Source organism: Hibiscus syriacus, unplaced genomic scaffold (assembly GCF_006381635.1).
Source record: "Hibiscus syriacus cultivar Baekdansim isolate YM2019G1 unplaced genomic scaffold, ASM638163v2 tig00112344_pilon, whole genome shotgun sequence".
In the NCBI taxonomy this organism is placed as follows: Eukaryota; Viridiplantae; Streptophyta; class Magnoliopsida; order Malvales; family Malvaceae; genus Hibiscus; species Hibiscus syriacus.
The window spans coordinates 415,279-438,582 of NW_024063307.1; the positions used below are offsets into that span (position 1 = coordinate 415,279).

The window sequence follows — 23,304 nt, forward strand, 5'->3', positions numbered from 1 at the left end:
ATATATTAATGTTAATATATTATTAAAAAGATAATAAATTATCACATCAAAAATGTATTCATTTTTAATAATAAATAATTAAAATAAAACATAAAACATAATAATATGTATTTAAAAATAGTTAATGGTTAAAATTAAATTACTTAAATAAATAAATAATTTATCTTAATTTTTAATTTTCTAAATTAATAACTATTTATTTCATTAATAATTTAAAGGTGTTCAAAATCAGGTACTTGAAGTATAGGGTAGTATATTTCTCGTCTTATGTCTCGGCCTGTTAAGTTTGGGTATGCATTAGTTGGGTGTATATATATTATCTTTTTAAAAAAAATTAATTACATATAAAATTTAAAAGTTCATAATACATAATTCATACATAAAATTAGTGATTCAAAGTTCTTTTTAAGGATATATACATACATATATATATATATAAATTATTTTCAAAAGAAAATATTAATATCAATCATTTTTTTTTAGAATCTCCTATTAATAAATTAATAAAAATTAAAAACTAAAAACTAAGTATATAATACAAGCTTAAAAAATATAGATTTAAATTTAATTTTAAAATAAAATAAAATATTTTGAATCTAAAATAAAAAGTACAGTTTAAAATTAATATATATATTATATTAATTGTCTTATAAATAAAAGTAATAAAATTTTGGACCAAATGGTCCAATCACCCGAGAAAAATCACAGATCAAATATCCGATCCGATAGAGTAAATTTTTTTAGACAATTACTTGATGTTTGGGTTCGAATTGACGGATCAACATATCAGATCAACCGGGTTGAATATTTTTAAACATCCCTAATTAATATCAGTGTACAAGTTGTATACATCTTTGATTCGATTAATATCTTTAAACTCGGATTCTATAAATTATTTAAACACATATCGGGTGTAATTTACCTTGTAAAGAAAAGGAATTATATTATTACTGCAAAGAATATCTTGAAAGGAACAAACAACTGCATTTGGCACTGAAATATATATTTATAAAATTTTAAAAGTCAAAATTAAAATTTTAATAAAAAATATATAAATAAAATCTAAAATATATCGTAATTTTAAAATTTTAAGAGAGGATAGACCTAAATCCATCTGTACCTAACACATGACGGTTCACATTTCATGCAGCACAAACACCCCCACTTTATTGCCTTGACCTGTCACGTGCGGCCCCCCCTCTTTATGAAATATTTTAATAATATTCATATTCGATATATAAATATAAGTTCATCAAATACCACTAATTATAAAAAAAATATTATTTAAAATAAATAAATTAGAAGAGTTACATGTGTAAAATAAAGATAAATATTTCCATCAGCTAGCTCTTGATCCATCCCAATTTATGGGGTATGGAGCATGGAAGTGTATAAATAAAGTACGCGACTTATAAAAAAAAATTAATAATGGAATACAAATCATTTTTTTTATTAATGTAGGGGTGATACAAAATAATATATGTTTAAAGATAAATTTTTCACTTTTTTATATCGAACGCTCATATCCTTAGTATTTATGATGCTCGAACTCAAATTCTCAAGGAATAACAATAATTCATTTATTACGAAAATCATTTAGTTCAGGCCAATATGAACGAATTTTTATAAGTATTATTGCGAATTTGAAAACACATTTAAGGTGATTGGTGAGTTAAAGATAATGAAAGGGACGGTGTTTTTCTCGAAAAATCATCGGTGACCTGTATATTTATCGATCTAACATCGGTCATATTATATTTCTCGATCTAATACCCGTAGCAGTAAAGCGCCCTCCCTGCCCCCACGTTATATGTTGATTTGGCGCCACATGGGGTATAGTGCGCCCCTGTACCGCGCTATATGCTAACATGACTTACACGTGGGTATAGCGTATCCCTTGATCCGCGCTATACGCCATGTAGGGACATAGCGCTACCCTGCTCAGCGCTATAACTGGGTATGAGGGCCCGCGCTATATCTTTTATCTGAATAATTACATATAGCGCTGTGCAGGTACCGCGCCTTATATGGTTATAAATACCCTTCACTCCCGGTTAAGTTTCTCACATCTCCTCACATCTATCCTCTCAACTTATAAATTAATACAACAATTCCGTCAACGAGTAATAATTATGGTAATTTTCTCAAATTTGATTTAGAAGTTCGTGCGATTTTTTGTTATAAATTTTGTTATAATTTTTTTTATTATACTTATTGTTTATTATGATTATTTGAAAAAATATTATACTAATTATTTTCAATTAATTTGTGTGTTTGTAAAATTGAAAAGCAGGAGCATACGTCAAAATAGTTTTGCGGTACATGTAATAATATAAAATTATATTATTTAAATTATTTACGTTGATGTGTAAAAAATTTATTGTGTTATATTTTTGTTCATATATAATTTATTTAATCAGGTTTATTTCAATTTTTTTTTTGTGTAGATATAATATTGCCGCACTTTTAAACTCAAAGAATGACGCGACTTTTAGCTATTGTTTATTATGATGGTGAAATTCGAGAAGATGAAACCGGCGTTGTTTTCGTATCAAATGAGCGTGTTAAAATATCATTCAAGAGAAACATAACTCTTGAGGAGCTGATAACGAAGATTTCGAGGAAGATTCATGTTGGAAGTAGTAGAAGAATGTTGTCGTTGTAGTACAGATTTCCAACATCATTGTTGCCATTAACTTATACATCGTTCGAACTTTCAAACAATGATGATGTTCAAATGATGGTTGAAGCTCAAAGTAATTATTCAGACGCCGCTATTGAGATGTATGCATATTTTGTTCAAGTGCATGCTGTTCGAGGTCAATCATTAAGCTCCCACTATGGGTTGGCTGAACAAGTTGATCAAGTTGACAGCCCGACTACAGTAATGTGTAATGATTTTAATGCAATAATGGGGAGACATTCATCCGCAACTCCTTACGATATGTACTGAGGTGGGTCCACAAACAATCCGTATGGTAACACCGCGTCCAGTTCAAGGGGAATGCATTCATCTGCAAATTTCTTTGACCATATGGAGATGCCATCGACGCAACCATCTGTGCAGTTTCTATTTGACACGATGGCTTCAAGCTCCAGGGGGAGACATTCGACTGCGAGCTTTTTCGATCTCAATGTCAATATGCCTTTCAGTTCAAGGGGAAGGCGTGCAAGTAGTAGGTTCTTCGACCTAAATGTGGAGAGCATGGAGGAACCATCATCTCCACCAAAAGAACCGCTTCGTGAGCCTGGTGCGGATGGTGCTGAGACTGGACTATTCATTCACCCAGAATCACCGTAATTCAACTCTGATGATGATGAAGTTCCAGGAAATATGGCACAAACTGACCCTCCTTCACATATGTATGAAGCTGATTATGGTGCAATGTACGGGCCAGAATTTGCGGATATGTCTCATCTTGGTGACTATGGATATTACTCATCAATAAATAATGGTAAGTTATATTTAGGCATGGAGTTTTCAAGCAAAGAAGAAGTGGTGATGGCTATAAAAAATTACAATATTTGTAATTATGTTCAGTCCAAAGTCAATCGATCGACGACCGAAAATATGTATGTTATTGTGCCCGACGCGAAAACAGATGCAATTGGATGGTTCGCGTATCGAAAATGAAGAGGAAAAACAACATATGGGAACTAACAGTATACAACGGTCCTCACACATGTTGTGCTGGAGGGGTCAACCAAGATCATCCTAACTTGGACTCTGAAATGATATGTCAAGCCATCATGCCCATGGTAAAAACAAGCTCTCATATAGCTGTTGCAGTGTTGATTTCAGCTATACAATCGCAGTATGGGTATATTATCTCCTATAAAAAGCTTGGTTGGCAAAACAAAATGCCATTGTCAAACTTCATAGCGAATGAGATGCATCTTACAAAGAACTTTCAGGTTGGTTTAGGCTGGTGCGGACGTTGAACCCTGGGACAATTGTGAACTTTGAAACCTCCTATGCATACCATAATGATCGAGTTCTTCGCGATCGAAGCCAATTCTACTGGGTTTTTTGGAGTTACCCACAATGCGTTAATGCTGCCAAATACTGCAAGCATGTGGTCCAGATTGACGGGACTTTCTTGTATGAAAAATACAAGCAAGTTTTATTATTGGCAGTTGTCCAAGATGACAATCGCAACATTCTTCCAGTTGCTTTTGCTCTTGTCGAATGAGAAAATACAAATTCTTGGGCTTTTTTTCCTCCAAAATTTACGTGCACATGTTATGACGAGGGAAAATATCTTTGTCATTTCAGATCGCAGAGCTGTGATCAAAGCAACAATAGAGTCTTTGGGTCCAATGTGGCAACCACCCTTTATCCAATATATGTATTGTCTCCGACACATTGCTGCGAACTATCATGGAAGGTACAAGAAGAATGATGAGCTTCAATTAATTGTGCGCATGGGTAAGTGAAACTGATGTAGTTTATTTTCTTTCAATCGTTTTAATTTTGCAAATAAAGCAAGTTAGTAAGTTATACATTTTTTTATCAGGTTACGAAACTTCCTCAAACGTTTGAATCAATGCTTCAAGATTTGCGGGCGAAGAACAAGGAAGATACGATTACATCAGCCTCATCGATAAAGAAATGTGGACGAATGCATATGATGGTGGATATCGATATGGACACATGACGACCAACTTGGAAGAGGCAATCAATTCAACTTTAAAGGGTGCACGTCACTTACCAGTAACGGCTTTGGTAAAGACTACATATTTTCGTTTGAGGGCACTTTTTGCGAAGCTCGGGGAACAAGCTCAAACTTGGATGCAAGGCGGTCATGTCTATCACCCTAGATTACTTGCAGATCTACAGAAGAAAATTGTTGCATCAAATGGAATGTCTATAACAAACTTCTCTAGAAGGCATAAAATGTTTCATGTCACATAGTTGCTGCGACCTCTTCAAGGGATTGAAGTTGTGTCGTTAAGAGTAAATCTAAGGGACAGAACGTGCGACTGCGGGTTTTTTCAAGCTCTGAAGTATCCATTCTCTCATGTGATAGCAACTTGCTCGCATACACGTCAAGACTATAACCATTTTGTGGATCCCGTATACCTACTATCTGAAGTTTTTAAGGTATATGAATTTGAGTTTCCCCTCATAGGTAATGAAAAATACCCTAATGAGGTTCAAGATTGGCTTCCGATTGTACCAAATCTGAGTTTATTGAGGGACCGTGGTAATCCAAAATCCAATCGAATTCATTGCGATATGGATATTCGAGAAATATCTAGACAATACAGAAGATGTGGGCATTATAGAAACCAAGGACACACTAGAAAAACATGTCCACTTCTGTTGCCATCAAGTAATAATTGATGAGGAAATGATGTATTTGTTTATCAAATAATAATTCTTGTACTTTGATTTGCATTTACTTCAAGTTAATGTCATTCGATAATCGCTGATGAAGATTAAAAAAAACGAACACAATAATTAAATTTTATCAAACTAATAACAATTTGGTATTTGAATATAATTTTAAATACAACAAACTTACAATAAGAATTAAATGGTAAATGATAACCAAATTATAATAGTTGATATTAAATGGTAATAAACAAATTAACTGAAATACATTAAAAAAAGTCCAACAAATTTAACAAAATAAAGAAAGTATTAAATGAGAAATAATAAAAAAAATTACAATTTAAAAAAAAAATAAAGTAAATACAAATATAATAAAAAATCTATCGATGCCTGCGACGCGAATGTGTTCGGCAGGGCGGTGGTTGTCGGTCTCGATGAGGATTTCTTTGTATCACTGGTTCTGACTCCTCGCTGTCATCGTCATCACCGTCGTCGTCGTCGTCATTGTCGTCCTGAGTATGTACATTAGGTTGATGAGGAGCTGATAACGATGAAGCACCTTCATAGAATAAAGACCCCTGAGGTGTATGACTGACTATCCCACCGGCTTGCGAAAACTAGGAAAACTCATAAAACCCAGACATCGCTGAGTGTGAAAACTATACAGGAGGTGTCTGTGCTGCGGCCATGGGTGATGAGGCTGAACCCGTTATATATCTAGCATATGAACCCCAAGTCGGGTCTACAAACATAGACCCATAATAGCCTCCAGGAGGGGTCATCTATGACGGTGGCGGCGACGGGGTCATACAACCAGGTGAAGACGGCGGCGGCGACATCTGGTAATGGAAAGGCGGCGGCATCATATATGGTCGCGGCATCATATATGGTTGCGGCATCATAAATGGATGTGGTGGCTACTGTGAAGGTCCTGCCGGTGCAGCTGAGGATAAACCAGAAGCACCTGCTCTCTGTCCATGAGTCGGGGGACAATGGTGATGTATCGGTGAACGTCTCTGTCGACGTCGCGGAAAGGTCTGCCCTCGTGCATTCTCGAGAAGCAGAAACGATTTCCCGTTACTGTTGAACCACTCATAATAACCGTCAGCAACACTCAAGAGGTAAAGTATAATGTGCTCTCTACGGGGAAGACGCCGATGTCGATCCTCCCACAACACGACCCACTCATGATGCCTTACCAGCCAATTTTTATATCTCTTGCCGCGTCTATCTAAGCTATACAACTAGTCCATATTGCAAGGTGTTTCCAGAATTGGTTGAAAACAACCAAACTGCCGGAGCACGCGATCAGTAGAGTGTCACTCGGCGGTCGCATAACAGATCAGAGGGACCATCGCCATGCAAACATCTGATGGTCCCCTCAACTCAGATGGGATCACCGCCCTCACATCATCAGTACAATATGACACCCATTCAAACTAAAACAAATATTATATAAATTTTTATCAAAATAATAATCTAATTATATAACTATAATCTAAAATCAATTTTTAAACATTAAAATTCATACTTGTGTGCCAGCCTTCTGATCGATTAGCACCCTAATTTTTTCTAAATCATCAGGTAGCTCCTGATGATTTTTCCTGTCAGTAGACCACCTATTCAAGGAAAAAAATTATTATAAGCTGTATAAAATTATTAATATACAAAATCAGTTTTATAATTACATCAGAAGTAGTGGAAATACGAATGGGTTCTTCACAACGGGACATCCGCCGATAGCATTACGCCTGTAGTCAGTGGCTCCACACATATCCATATACATCAAAGCCAAAACTGCTGAGCCCCAACTGAATGATCCGACCAGACAAAAGTCTCTAAGATGTCGCAACCACATGCAGTGAACTAGGTTGTGCGATTTGTCCGGCATCAGCAACTCTCCTATCAACTGCAGTATGCATGCCCATGCATACATCTTAACTTCATCCTCAGAGGCGTATGCGCTCAACTCTCAAAAATTGGCATCTAACCAATTTAACGGTATCCTACATCCGATAAAACTTTACGGGGCACGTCCTAGATTATCCCGACACAAAGTAGTCCAGGAACCCTGCGAGATCCCTGATATCACATCTCCATCCACCGGAAGCCCTAGGTGTATAGCAATATCCTCAAGTGTAATCGTGCACTCTTCGCACGGAAGATGGAATGTGTGGGTCTCCGGCCTCCACCGCTCTACTAAGGCAGAAATAAGGTCTGGTTCTATCTTACAGTGAACCTGATATCTACCTATGTAACCAAATCCAGCCTCTACTAAATACGACAAGACACGTCTAGGTATCACTAACTTAAGATTCCTAATAAAAGGATCTAATACACGGTTCTTTTCCTAAAATTAAATAATTACACAAATTAATTCTTAATCTAATAATCATGCATTAAATAAATCAACAAATTATTACAAATAATTTAAATTAAATTAAAACGTTAAAATGTTACCGTATCAGCAAAGTGTCGAGATATATGATTTCTATCCAATCGAAGTAGACCGCCTTCCATTATATATATGCAAAAAAATTATATTAGTAAAATATTAAATAAAGTAAAATGGTTAAATAAATTAAATACTTAATATTAAAAAATATACCTTAAATAGAGAGAGAATTTGAGAGAATATGGTGTGATGAAAGTAATAGAGGATGAGGGTATTTATAGGGAGGATTGGGGGGTAATTAAAGGTATAGCGCGCCCACTGTACCGCGTTATACCCCACGTGTCAGATAAACAACTATAGCGCGGATCAGGGGCTGCGCTATACTCACGTATAAGCCATGTCAGCGTATAGCGCGGTACAGGGAGCGCGTTATACCCCACGTGACGCCAAATCAGCATATAGCGCGGGGCAGGGAGCGTGCTTTACTGCTACGGGTGTTAGATCAAAAAATATAATATGACCGATGTTAGATCGATAAATATACCGATCACCGATAATTTTTCGGGAAAAGCGCGGAAAGGGACAACATGCCCAATTGTGCAATGAATAGGTTAAAACCCATAATAAAAAAAGAAAATAACCTCAGTGACAAAAAATGCCTTATAATATACGATTTTAACCAACTTTTTTTGGATTTGCCAAAATGACCAACTAAATCGCAATGCGATCGATAATTCCCAACGCGATCTCCGGTATCGCAAATCAGTTTCCAGATTCGCAACACGAATTTTGACTATCGCAACGCGAACTTGGACTATCGCAATGCGATTTACATATTCGCATTACGATAGTCCAACCAAGTTCGCGTTGCGATAGTCCAAGTTTGCGTTGCGATTTTCCAAATTCGTTGCGATAGTCGAAGTTCGTGTTGCGATTTATTCCAAATTCGTTGCGATAGTCGAAGTTTGCGTTGCGATTTTCCAAATTCGTTGCGATAGTCGAAGTTCGCGTTGCGATTTATTCCAAATTTGTTGCGATAGTCGAAGTTCACGTTGTGATTTATTCAAAATTCGTTGCGATAGTCCAAAATCGCAACGACTGGTGGTATTGCATTTGTTTCTTAAGAATTTTCTCTAAAACGATAGTATTCGCGCGGATGTGTCGAACACACGTATTACCACGACCACGACCACGACCCGAGACGAGACGAGACGACGGCGGCGCGCGAGAGTCCCCCTTGTTCTCTATCACTCAACAAGGAAGTGGGAAAACCAAGTCTTAAATACCATTCCCAATAGTGTTTCCAATACTATGTGGGATTGAGCATTACCAACACTTGTTTCCAATACAATGTGATTATTCATGAAACAATTAACAATCATGCACCTTAAAATAACTGAATCAACAACCAATTGCATTAGTATTATACGATTAAATATGTCATAATTAAAAGTCAATCTACAATCAATCGCGATTATTGCAATTTTAAGCAAAACATTCAAAAATAATATCACTATTTAAGGCTCAATCTCACATAGTATTGGGAACAAGTGTTGGTAATGCTCAATCCCACATAGTATTGGAAACACTATTGGGAATGGTATTTAAGGCTTGGCTTTTAAGGCTTGGCTTTCTCACTTCCTTGTTGAGTGATAGAGAACAAGGGGGACTCTCGCGTGCCGCCGCCGTCTCGTCTCGGGTCGTGGTCGTGGTCGTGGTAATATGTGTCTTCGACACGTCCACACGAATACTATATTTTTAGAGAAAATTCTTAAGAAACAAATGCAATACCACAAGTCGTTGCGATTTTGGACTATCGCAACGAATTTGGAATAAATCGCAACGCGAATTTCGACTATCGCAACGAACTTGGAATAAATCGCAACGCGAACTTTGACTATCGCAACGAATTTGGAATAAATCGCAACGCGAACTTGGACTATCGTAACGAATTTGGAATAAATCGCAACGCGAACTTCGACTATCGCAACAAATTTGGAAAATCGCAACGCGAACTTCGACTATCGCAACGCGAACTTGGACTATCGCAATGCGAATATGTTAATCGCAATGCGATAGTCGAAGTTCGCGTTACGAATCTGGAAACTAATTTGCGATACCGGAGATCGCGTTGCGAATTATCGATCGCGTTGCGATTTAGTTGGTCATTTTGAAAAATCCAAAAAAATTAGTTAAAATCGTATATTATAAGACATTTTTTGTCACTGAATTTATTTTCTCTAATAAAAAAAAGTTAAAACCCATCTCAAGAGAAAACATAAACATACAAAGTACGTAATGAATAGGTCATTTGATGTTTAATGAAGTGGGGTTGAATGGTTCTCTTGACCGTACACGTGGCTGTTAATTAACGGATAGTAGCTCTAATAATTTGATTAAATGAACGACATCCGTTGACCTCTCAAATACTAATTGTTCATGATTAATAATAATCCCCACTTGAATCTTTGATGGTTTCGAGTTATCCCAGGTAGGGGAGACCCAGCAGATGTTCAGAAATGGGCATTAAAACCAAGTGTCCAAATATACATTCACTCGAGCTGTAAAAAAATATTAATATTATTTAATAAAAATTAGGGTAAATTACGTATTTAGCATATATATATATATACTATCAGTTTTGATCTATTTTAGTATATAAACTTTTGTTTTTGTCAAAATCATACATAATATTTAGTTTTTGTTTCATTTTAGTATATTGCCATTAAAAACTTAAAAGATGGGTTCACTGGCTGCCGCGTCTAAATTCATCGGTCATCGTATTCGTCGGCTGATGAAGCCCAAACTTTTAAACCTACACCTTTTGACCCCCTAAACGTGATTCCAACCTCCTATTCATTCAAAAATATCTCAATCTCCTAAAATCGACGATAAACTCTTCAATTTTTTCATCATGCACTCTCCATAGTCCACCGTTCAATGTGCCTAAATTTGGACTATATTGGTTGGCTCATAATTCCCCTGTGGTCCACCGTTCAAATTGATCATCCGTCAATCGGAGCTATGCCAGGTCAATTCATCTGTATGTTTTTAACTGCGATAACTAAAATAAAACAAAAACTAAATGTTAGGTATGAATTAAAAAAATTAAAAATTTAAGTACCAAAACGAATTAAAACTGATAATTTAAATATTAAATGTGTAGTTTACCTAAAATTTAAAATTTATAAATAAAAAAGTGAAGAAAAAAAAACTGAGATGTCGAACTAAAATAGAAAATATTGGCGTAGGCCCATATTGGAAAGACGGTGAAGATTAGAGATGGTGAAAATGTCCGAATTCGACGCCCCTGACCCAACTCTATAGAGATATTTTTTTTTTGAGATTTTGAAATCCGGAACGAAACGGGTTATATAGTAAAAACTTTTGAGGCAAAGTGGGATCGAATTTAAGGAAAAAAATCAATGATCCGACCCGACGAGGTTAATAATTTTTGTTTATTATAATTAATATTTTAAGAATTTTATTTTTATATTATTAAAATTTATTATTTAATTATTAAAATATAAAAAAAATTATAAAATATATTAATTTAACATTTTAAATATAATAAATAATTATAAATATATTATTACAATATTTTTAAAAATTAATATATTCGGATTGGGTCAGGTTGGGATTAAAATTTTAATCTAAAAATCAAGAAAAATTCAAAACGAGAAAAATCTTTAACATTTACCGAAGCGGAACGATATCAAGTTTTAGATATATATTTTCGAGATCAAGTTTTAGATATATATTTTTCGAATTGGGACTGCAAAAAAAAACCGACCCCCGCCTCATGCCCATCCCCAGAAGATGGAAACAAAGAACAAGAGGCAAAAGTTAACGTGGCAAGTTGGTTACATCACCAAAATAGTTTCTCTTTATATATACGAACCGCAAATGCAAATGGCAATTTGGTAAAACCAACCGGTGACTTATGATAATCATGCTCAAGTGGAATCCTATTTGGTCTTCCACTTTACTTTTTCAACTTGATTTGAATAATACAGGGTAACAAAGCATTTGAACTTTGGGGATGGAAATTGCATGAAAGTTGTAAAAACACCATTAGTTAACCATCTTTTTTGCTTTTTTTATTTATTTATAAAAAAATAAAAGAGAATATTGATCTCCTTAAAAGTCGAGCAACAGTCTACAAATATATATATATATATATATATATATGAGAAAATAATCTCAGTGACCAAAAATCTCATATAATATACGATTTTAACCAACTTTTTTCGGATTTGCCAAAATGACCAACAAAATCGCAATGCGATCGCTAATTCGCAACGCGATCTCCATTATCGCAAATTCGCGTTGTATTTTCGCAATGCGATAGTTGAAAATCGCGTTGCGATGGTCTACAGTATCGTTGCGATTTTCCCAATTCGCAATGCGAATAAGTAAATCGCAACACGAATTGGGAAAATCGCAATGCGAATAAGTAAATCGCAACGCGAATTGGGAAAATCGCAATGCGATACTTACTATCGCAATGCGATAATACAAAATCGCAACGAGATACTTACTTTCACAACGCGATACTGACTTTCGCAACGCGATTTACATAATCGCAATGCGATTTTCAAAGCGCCATTAGTATCCTGGCCAAGTATTTTATTTTTAAATTCCAAACATGAATATTAATATATTGGAACACTGAACTGTCCACAGTATATCCCGTAATCGCAACTCATAACCTAAAACCTAAAATCACAACTCAGTCCCATCTCCATCTCTCACTCTCTCACCCATCTCCGACGAAATCCGTCCCCATCTCCGGCGAAATCCGTCTATCTAAATCTCTCAGAGCCACCCTCACAATCAGAAATGGAAAATCAACCAAATCAACCAACGAGGGTTAGTTTTTTTAATTATTTTCTTTTTGAAATTTTTGCATTATTATTAGGTTTTTCATATTGAAATTGATGATAAGTTTACTGGTAATTTCAATAATAGATTAACCATTTCACTTAGATTGCTTATTAAATCAACCAAGAATCGCAACGCGAAATGCAAATCGCAACGCGAAATGCAAATCGCAACGCGATTTTAGTTTCGTGTTGCGATTACTTCACAGTGTTGCATATTTAAGTTTGAAGAATAAACTACTACTATTTATGTTTATTATTGTTTTTGGTATATCTTCACAGTATAGTTTTTGGTATATCTAATTTAGTATGTTTATTGTTTTTGTAGAACTTTTATTCGGCTCAATTGACCTTGAGAAATAAAGTCAGCCTGGCCAAAACAATTGCGTCGAAGCTTTTACCTGCACAAAGAAAAATGTTTGAGGATACATGCTTCGGGCCATGGCTGAAAGTACAACATCCCGGTGGAGATGCGATGTTGACACACCTGTTTCTTCAAACCATGACTAGAGATCTACCAGAGACTATACAACGTCGTGATGAAGAGATATGGTTTGATTTTCCACCGGCGTATACGTGTTTTGGGCGGGAGGAGTTTTGCTTAATCACCGGTCTACGCTTCGGACACGATGATGTAGGTCGGTACACTAGACACATTACCCGCCCATCATGGCTATCCCGGGTTTTTCCTGAGCTGGAGAGGCCGAGTCTACACGTAGAAGACCTGACAAGATTTTTGAATAATAAAGATGGTTTTACTCGGATGGATGACGTCGACGTTGTCCGAGTATGCCTTCTAATTCTTTTGCATGCCGGCTTTTTAGGCAGAGAGGCCAGACAACCTATTCCAAATGATCTAATCAAATTGGTAGAAGACCTAAATGCGTGGAACCTGTTTCCGTGGGGCTCGTATTTATGGAAAGCTACATGGAATAAGTTATCGTCTGCCTTGGATGATCGAAAAAGTTTGTATGGCGATGGTTCCAAATACACTTTGACAGGCTTTATTTGGGCCTTTAAGGTAAGAATTTTTATATAATGTTTCCAAAATTATAAGTAATTATTTAACAATTACTAATGTTTGTTATTATATTGTTTGTAGATTTGGATATTTGAGGCCTTTCCCGCCATGAAGACATATGCAATAAAAACTTCAAATAATATTCCCAGGGCTATTTCCTGGAAGAGGAAACGAACCTTGCAATGGGAAGATTTACTACGGTATACGACAATAAATAATGTAAGTTAACATAAATACTACCATATGTTTATAAACAAGTTATTACTAGTACACATTTAACTTTGTTTGAGCTTTTATATTGTTAGGAGGCCAACACTCCTCTACAAAGGCTGACACCCACGGAAGCTGAGCTTGCCACTGATTGGTGGCAAGCTAGTAAGCGTTTTTTTGATGGAACGGTTGATGAGCAGCCTCCACTTCGGGAGCCATCACCTCGCCCAGAGCTATCACCCCACCCAGAGCCATCATCTGATCGACCCGGCTATACACCTCCACAACGACAGCCATCACCTATTCTGTCACATCATCGAGCCTCTTCTCCACCATCACCGCAAGATAGGCGACTGCAAAGATGCCACGACGTTTATCTCCCTGTTCTCCACCTCCACCTCAACGGGATGAGTTAGGGGAGTTACGTGATGAGGTCAATGCCTTGCGTGAGGAGGTCGGTACTTTACGCAAAGACGATGGTGCATGGCGTGTTGAGGTGTCTACATTACGGGGTGAGGTAGCCGCTCTACGTGAGATGGTAGCATCGTTGCAGAATGAGGTTCATACTCTACGCAACGAGGTAAGTTTAAGATTTTTCATACTCGTAATTCATTCGGTTGCTGCCAATCTGTTTTTGTTAGTATTTGTTTTTTGTTTTGTTTTTGTCTTTTGGTTGAAGTAATGCAATCCATTCAAGTTTCAATTTGCAGAAGAAGAATAGTTTACTTTCGCAACACGAAATGACTATCGCAACGCGGAAATGGCTATCGCAATGCGAAATGAAAATCGCAACGACAAAATCGCAACGCGAAATGAAATCGCAACGACAAAATCGCAACGCGAAATGAAAATCGCAATGCGATTTGTGTTTCGCGTTGCGATTTTGTCGTTGCGATTTCATTTCGCGTTGCGATTTTGTCGTTGCGATTTTCATTTCGCATTGCGATAGCCATTTCCGCGTTGCGATAGTCATTTCGCGTTGCGATTTTAAGTTTCGTGTTGCGAAAGTAAACTATTCTTCTTCTGGAATGTTTATATATGTTGTCCTTTTAAATGTTTATATAAGTGCTTACTTCTGGAATGTTATCTGAGCATTTTGTGAACTATGATAGAATAATGATTTGGGTGAATACAATGCTAGTTTGAAACATATTTGTCTTTGTTTAATATCATGTCTGTTTATTTACTGATTTATGTATTAATTTTTTTTAGCGGCCCGATAAGGTGGATGCTTTACGTCGGGTTTTCCTTGCACGACGGAGTTCACGCATCAGACGGCGTAGACGTGCTATTACGTCTCCGTTCACCCCAATGGTGCGAAGACTCCGCAAGAAGAAGCTCGACTCACCGATCATCCCTCAAGAGTCCCCTCCAATCGTTCAAGAGGCCCCTATTCTCACTCAAGATTCCCCCCCACCGTTCAAGAGGCCACTGTCATCGTTGAAGAGGTCCCTCCCACCATTCCAGAGCCCGATTCACATGGGGTAATATATCGAAGTATTGAGAAACCCCCACCGGTTCCGGACATGATGGATGAGAGTTGGCTCTCGTATGAGTTACCGGCTAGTACCCTTCTGGTATCTGAAGTGGAGAGGAGACAACTACCAGAAACAATTGTGGATAATACCCTTTGGGCTAAGACCGCAGTTGATTTTTATCTACATGAGCGGAGCCAAGGGTGTTACACTGACATCAGCAAACTCAACGATGAAATGTTTTTGTTGCTTGATCAGTCTTGGTGGGGTGTGCTATTAGGGGTTGAAGACAGTGGCTATTTGGATGGGGAGGTAAGACTATATTTGTCTTATATATGATTTTGATTAATTTGTTTAAAAATTAATGTAATTCACTAATATATGTATTTTTTTTGTAAAACAGCATATCGATGCGTGGGTGTCACGTCTACTAATAATAAGGAAGCTTAGGAAAAATAAAAAAAATTCGCTATATACAATAATGCCGACGGCTTTTCACGCAGTTCACTTGAAGAATCAACGAGATGAATCATTTTTGTTGGGCAATGGACAAGCTAAACTTTATCCTGCATGGTGGGAGGTCGATAAGGTTAGTGTTTATTTTTTAAATTTTTTAAAGGTGTTAATAAATAAGTGCGCAAATAAATGAATTATTACTTATGATCGCAGGTGTTTATCCCTGTTTTGGAACGTCGTCACTGGCTTCTCGTCCAACTTCAGCTCCCATCCCTGAAGATAATAGTGTATGACAGCATGATCAATTACATATCACTGTCTGATTTGAGAGATATTTTCAAGGGATGGAGCTCTCATTTGGCTAAATTCTTGGATGGGATTAAGTATTGGAGTCATTCTGGACACAAGAAGTCAAAGAAGTTTAATGTCACAGTTGTCAGAGACGAGACCGCGCCACAACAATCGCCGGGAGCCAGAGGGGATTGTGGTCCTCTCGTATGCCTTTGCTTGGCGCGTTTGACGACGGGAAGCACAGAGTTTTTACCTCCCACCGATAGAGATAAAGCTGCAGTATGCTTGTGGTTTCGGCATTATATGGCTAGAGCAATATATTCGAGACGCTGCCTACCTGCATCCGCGTTATGAAAGTGTCCATTGTTAATTGGTAAGTCAAATGCAAGTTTTGTTAACATATATACTCCTTTTGGTTTGAAAATGTTTGGTTAAGTACCTAGAATTCAATAATTTGCTGTTTGTAGGTTTTAGATGTGTAGGAAGTCTTGTTTGAGCAAATGTTTGGTTTCTGCAGGTTAATCCTTAAGTGAGCTGCGTGAAATGGATGTACGGGGTCACAAAGTTGTTGATTCATTGATTCAATAATTGATGAAGAAATAAGAATAATTATTATTTTTTGATTGTTTAATTGATTTGTAAAAGATGATTTGTAAATCTTGATTTGTTTAATTGATGTGTACATAATTTGTGTTGAAATGTAATAGTTGATTTGTTGATTTTCAATCTGCTTTATGTTGAAGGCAAAACAGACTATCGCAACGCGAAATGGAAATCGCAATGCGAAATGAAAATCGCAATGAGAAATGAAAATCGCAACGAGAAAATCGCAATGCGAAATGAAAATCGCAATGCGAAATGAAAATCGCAACGAGAAAATCGCAATGCGATTTTCATTTCGCATTGCGATTTTCTCGTTGCGATAACCATTTTCGCGTTGCGATAGCCATTTTCTCGTTGTATAGGTGTATAGTCGGGTTGATCAGGTGATGGCTCTGGGTGAGGTGATGGCTCTCGAAGTGGAGGAAGTGGAGGCTGCTCATCATTCGTGCCATCAAAAAAACGCTGACTAGCTTGCCACCAATCAGTGGCAAGCTCAACCTCCGTGGGTGTCAGTCTCATTAATGGAGTGTTGGCCTCCTAAAAATATAAAAAATAAACAAAGTTAAACGTCTACTATTAATAACTTGTTTATATATGATAGTATTTGTGTTAACTTACATTATTTATTGTCGCATATGGTATTAAGTCTTCCCAATCCAACATACGTTTCCTCTTCCAGGAAATAGCCTTAGGAATATCATCTGAGGATTTTAATGCATATGTCTGCATGCTGGGGAAAGCCTCGAATATCCAAATCTACAAACAATATAATAACAAACATTAGTAATTGTTAAATAATTAATTATAATTTTGAAAACATTATATAGAAATTCTTACCTTAAAGGCCCAAACAAAGCCTGACAAAGTGTATTTCGACCCATCGCCCCGCAAACTTTTGCGGTCAATAAAGGCAGACGACAACTTAGTCCAGGTAGCTTTCCATATATACGAACCCCACGGAAACAGATTCCATGCATTTAGGTCCTCTACCAATAATATTAGCTCCTGAGGAATAGGTTGTATGGCCTCTCTGCCTAGAAAGCCGGCATACAAAAGTAGTAGAAGGCATACTCGGACAACATCGACGTCATTCATCCGAGTAAAACCATCTTTCTTATTAAAAAATTTCTTCATGTCGTCGACGTGTAAGTTCGGCTTCTCTATTGACTCATCAGGAAAAACCCTGGATAACCATGATGGGCGGGTGATATGACGAGTGTACCGGCCTACATCATCGTGTCCGAATCGTAGACCAGTGATTAAGCAGAACTCCTTCCGCCCAAAACAAGTATACGCCGGTGGAAAATGAAACCATATCTCTTCCTCACCACGTTGTATACTGTCGGGTAGATCGCTAGTCATGGTCTGAAGCCACAAATGGGTCAAACTAGCATCTCCACCCGGATGTTGTACTCTCAGCCATGGCCCGAAGCAGGTTTCTTCAAACAATTTTCTTTGTGCAGGTGAAAGCTTCGAAGCAATTGTAGTGGCTAGGCTAACTTTATTCCTTAATGTCAATGAATCCGAAAAAAATTTCTACAAAAAAACAATAAACATACCAAGTTAGATATACCAAAAATTACACTGTCAAGATATACCAAAAACAAAACAATAAACATAAATAGTAGTTTATTCTTGAAACTAAAATTTGTAACACTGTTTTTGTCTTTTGGTTGAAATGAAAATCGCAATGAGATAATGAGAATCGCAACGCGGAAATGACTATCACAACGAGAGAATCGCAACGCGAAATGACTATCGCGACCAGACAATCGCAACGCGAAATGAAAATCGCAACCGCGAAATAAAAATCGCAACGCGAAATGAAAATCGCAACGCGAAATGAAAATCGCAATGCGATTTTGGTTTCGCGTTGCGATTTTTATTTCGCGTTGCGATTATCTCGTTGCGATAGTTATTTCCGCGTTGCGATTTTCATTCTCGAAACTATTCTTCTTCTGCATTACTTCAACCAAAAGACAAAGCAAAGACAAATACTAACTTCACATGCTAAACAGTTTAGCAGTATTGGCAGCAATCGAATGAATTTAATAAGAAATCTAAGTGAAATGGTTAATCTATTATTGAAATTACCAGTAAACTTATCATCAATCTCAATATGAAAAACCTAAAATAATGCAAAAATTTCAAAATAAAAAAAAAAAAAATAACCCTCGGAGGTTGATTTTCCATTTCTGAATGATTGTGAAGGATTTTTGACTGTGAATGGTTGTGAGGGATTTCGCCGGCGATGGGGACGGAAATCTTCGGAGATGGGTACGGATTTCGCCGTAGAGAGTGAGAGATGGAGATGGGACTGAGTGTTGTGTTTTTGGGTTTGAGGTTATGAGTTGCGATTACTGTGGACGGTTCATTTTTCGATTTATTAAGAAAAAATATGTGTTTGGAATTTGAAAAAAAAAATACGCGTTAATACGAATGGCGCTATGTAAATCGCGTTGCGAAAGTCAGTATCGCGTTGCGAAAGTAAGTATCTCGTTGCGATTTTGTATTATCGCATTGCGATAGTAAGTATCGCATTGCGATTTTCCCAATTCGCGTTGCGATTTACTTATTCGCATTGCGAATTGGGAAAATCGCAACGATACTGTAGACCATCGCAACGCGATTTTCAACTATCGCATTGCGAAAATACAACGCGAATTTGTGATAATGGAGATCGCGTTGCGAATTAGCGATCGCGTTGCGATTTTGTTGGTCATTTTGGCAAATCCAAAAAAAGTTGGTTAAAATCGTATATTATATGAGATTTTTGGTAATTGAGGTTATTTTCTCTATATATATATATATATATTATTAATAAAATTTTAAATATATATTCCATTTAACATTTGACGTGAAGTCATTTGACCTGTCTCAATTGAAGTGTCAAATGGCAGCCTGAAAAAGGTCCACGTGTCTTAACATGTTATAAGAAAAAGTCCACGTGTCCTAACATATCTTCTATTTAACAATCACATAGTAGGACTAAGCAACAAAACCGAAAAAAATTAAAAAATCGATAAAAATCGAGTAAAACGATTCGATTCAGTTTGATATTATACGGTTCAATTTTCGATTCGATTTAAAATCTCTATTCTTTTGATTCGGTACGATTCGAATTTTCTATATGAAACTCATTTGTTCCATATTGAGCCGAATAGGCATTTTTTTAAAAAATCTTTTACAGTTTCAAGTGATTTTTTCATTAAAAACCAATAAACCGAACCGAACCGAAAAAATCCGATTTTGATTTTTTCTTTTTTTAACCATCCAGTCTCGGTTTCGGTTTAAATTTTAAAAAACCATTTATTTCAATTCGGTTCAATTTTTGGTAAAAAACCGAACCGAACCGAATACACCCCTATCACATAATAGAACAGAAGTAAAAGACAAGGTGTTTACAACTCCAAATATATAAATTATATATTTAATACCTAAACTATCATTTTCAATTCGATTTAGTATCTAAATTTTTAATTTTTTAAAATAAGACCTAAAGTACAATAGTTGTTTCATTTTAATACCTCATTCAAAATTTAACATTAAGTAATAAAAAAATAGAACATTTAGATATTAAAACAGACCAAAACTGATAATTTACGAACTAAATACATTAAGTTATTAAAACGAAAAAACTAAATGTTTTACTATGATTTTGACAAAATTGAAAGTTTAGGTACAAAAACAGATCAAAATTGATAGTTTAAATACAAAATATGTAGTTTACCCAAAATATAATGCAAATAATATTGCCATTAACCTCCTCATTATAAAACACTAATAAATCCAAGATGTATAAAAAATACATCAATACCGAGAACAAAAACAATACATACCAAGATGTATAAACAATTGGTATCAAATTTCAACCCCAAATATTCATAAAACAATATATAGACAGCCAAAACCACATAGATGAGACAAACCAATACATACTAAAATCTCATTTAGAGAAGAAATTTAGGAAAGCTCAGAAGCCAAATCCAAGCAAAATAAATCTGAAAAGAAGTATCCATTAAATCATAACAATAACAAGAAACTGTAGCTCACACATAATAGAAAGATCCCATTTGAGTGGGAGTTCTTTGGTAAAAGTACCAATAATTTATAGCAGAAACATGAAATGGAAATACTACATAGAACTAAATAAGCAAAAATATAACAAAACATCTAGGTGTTTGTTGCCCTAGTGTAAATCTGCTGACTCGAATGAGCAGACACCAACCGGATCAATCCTTTTGCCATCAACTCCCTTATGGCCTTCCTTGCAAGTGACCCGTTAATCTGGGCGGCTTATGTAAAACCATATTAGACATAATAACAGAATGCCGGCTTTCATTTAATGATATTCATGCATGCAAGTACAGACCAACATATATAGCTTGATGAATTCAGTATTTTTATCCAGGGATGCTCACCGTTAAGAACAAACACAAGTCGACAAGGAAAGGGAGCATATCCCCTAGACTCTACCACAAATGCATAAATATACATACATTAATCAGACAAAAAGTCTATGAAAGATTCTCATATTTGTGTATATCACTTCAAATTTGGTTGAATCACATTGCACTTACTCTATTTAAAGCGATTACAGTACCCATTCTAATAAAGTTCAATACAAATTCTACAGTGAATAACCAAAAAAACACCAGGATAAATCTCTGAAAAAAGAACCCCTATCATCATCCACTTCTAAAAAGGGTACCCAAGTTCATCTATCCATAGATCTTTACCTCCAGACAATTGACAACAACACAGATAACCAAACTAAAACCATATATAATCACAAATGCAAAACATACAGAAACAACTATATGCAATAATAAAAAAAGGAAAATACAAAACCAAAACAAATGAGAAAACATACCCTCAAACGATCAGACAAAATAGAGGGAGTGATGAGCTTGTATTTAGGAGCCTCAGAGAGAATCTTATCATAGGTAGCTTGGTCAAACAGCACCATGTTGTTCACCTTCTCCTTTTGCTTTCACTTGCTCCACTTCTGTAATTACCAGAAAAACACACACACAAAAGAAGATAAACCCATTTCTTATCTAACTCTGAAATGCATTAAAATCAACCCCACTGAATAGAAATGAAAGGATCTGACCTTCTTCTTTTGCTTGCCACCTCCAGACTTCGCTGGCTTGGAGGAAGGAGGAGGGGCCTTGTCTTTCTTTGGTGCCTGCAAAAAAAGAAAAAAGTAAACCCAGAAAATTCAAAACAAATTTTGAGTTTGAACATCGGATTCAATGGTGAAAAAACACAGATAATCGGAGAAACATACCATCTGATCTGCTCAAGCCTCAAAGTGAGAGATAAAACGGGGGAAACAGTGGAGGCGCAGTTTTATGGATTTGAATTTAGGGTGTGAAGAAGCTTTTAACTACAGGGTTTGGTCGATGACTCGATGTTGCCCTAGATAGGGCTACGCAGTCGTTTTATTTCAGTCTTTATTGAGCTAGTGTCGGTTTTGGGCCGCTTAATTCTTTTCAACCCGTATTTAGTAATATAGATTTGTTTAACGAAAATATTTCTGGTAAATTACATATTTTAGTACCTACACTATTACTTTTCTTCAGTTTTGGTATTTAAATTTTATTTTATTTTAAAAAGAATCATATATAATGTTTAATTTAAGTTTCATTTTTTATCCCGTCGTTAAAAACTTAAAGTTGATATTTATATAGGGTTTCAAAATCATACCAAGGTTTCATTTATCAAAAGCATATTGCAAATAAAGCCAAACATTTAACATAATTAGGAAACACTTAATTAGTCTTAGTTCCCAACTATAAATAAAACCCGAAAAATGATTAAAATTATTTAATTTCTATTTACTTTTTAGCATGTTGGTAAATAAAAAGAAAATAATTTTTTTAATTAAGCTAAGATGATTACAAAGTAGTATTTGTTCTAAATACTTTCAACAATTTGATAATGAATGCTTAATCATCCTGCTCTACAGTTGCTGGTGCTCGAATATGTGACTAGGGGTGTTCAAAAAATATCAACCCGGTTGACTCGACCCGTCGACCTGGTTAAAATATAACGGGTATTTATTTTGAAAATTCCCGACCAGACCGTTAAATTTTTGGGTTTTCGAATTGGTCCTGGGTTACAAAATGTTGCTTAATCGGGTACCCATTGACCTGATACTCAGTTTATTATATATTTTTTATTTTTATATTAAATTTTTATTTATAATTTCAAATTATTTCGGGTCGGGTCGGATTTCTAAGTCATATATTCGGGTCGGGTCGGGTGAAACCTTAATTTCGTCGGGTTGGGTCGAGTCACGGGTGGATGACCCTTTCTTCTCGGGTCAGATCGGGTGGCCCAAAAACCCAACCCATTGCCATCTCAATTCTCGAAAGCTCCACCTAATATGCGTAAGGAAACAAATTCCAACGCTGAACTAACTAGCTCAGTGCCACACTAACAACTAAATCATCCTAATTGTATATCACTAAAAGGCTCAAGCTATCAAGTCTACTATTTTTCTTTAGTGAGTATACTTGTATACTCACTCTCTACTCTATGGTAGACATCATGGTGCCGCTGAGGGTTTTGCATCTTGGAGCTCACACACCCTTCTAGTTTATCGAGAATGAGGCCCTCAGAAT

At 36.1% G+C, this 23,304-nt stretch overlaps 1 long non-coding RNA gene and 1 pseudogene across 1 annotated transcript; one reads left to right on the forward strand and one right to left on the reverse strand.

The window, feature by feature from the left end:
* Positions 1–20,662: 20,662 nt before the first annotated feature.
* LOC120178257 lies at positions 20,663–20,884 on the forward strand. Its single transcript, XR_005521501.1, has 2 exons — positions 20,663–20,716; positions 20,787–20,884. It is a non-coding gene; the product is annotated as an uncharacterized LOC120178257 (long non-coding RNA).
* On the reverse strand, positions 20,792–22,083 carry LOC120178256 (annotated as a pseudogene).
* Positions 22,084–23,304: the final 1,221 nt, after the last annotated feature.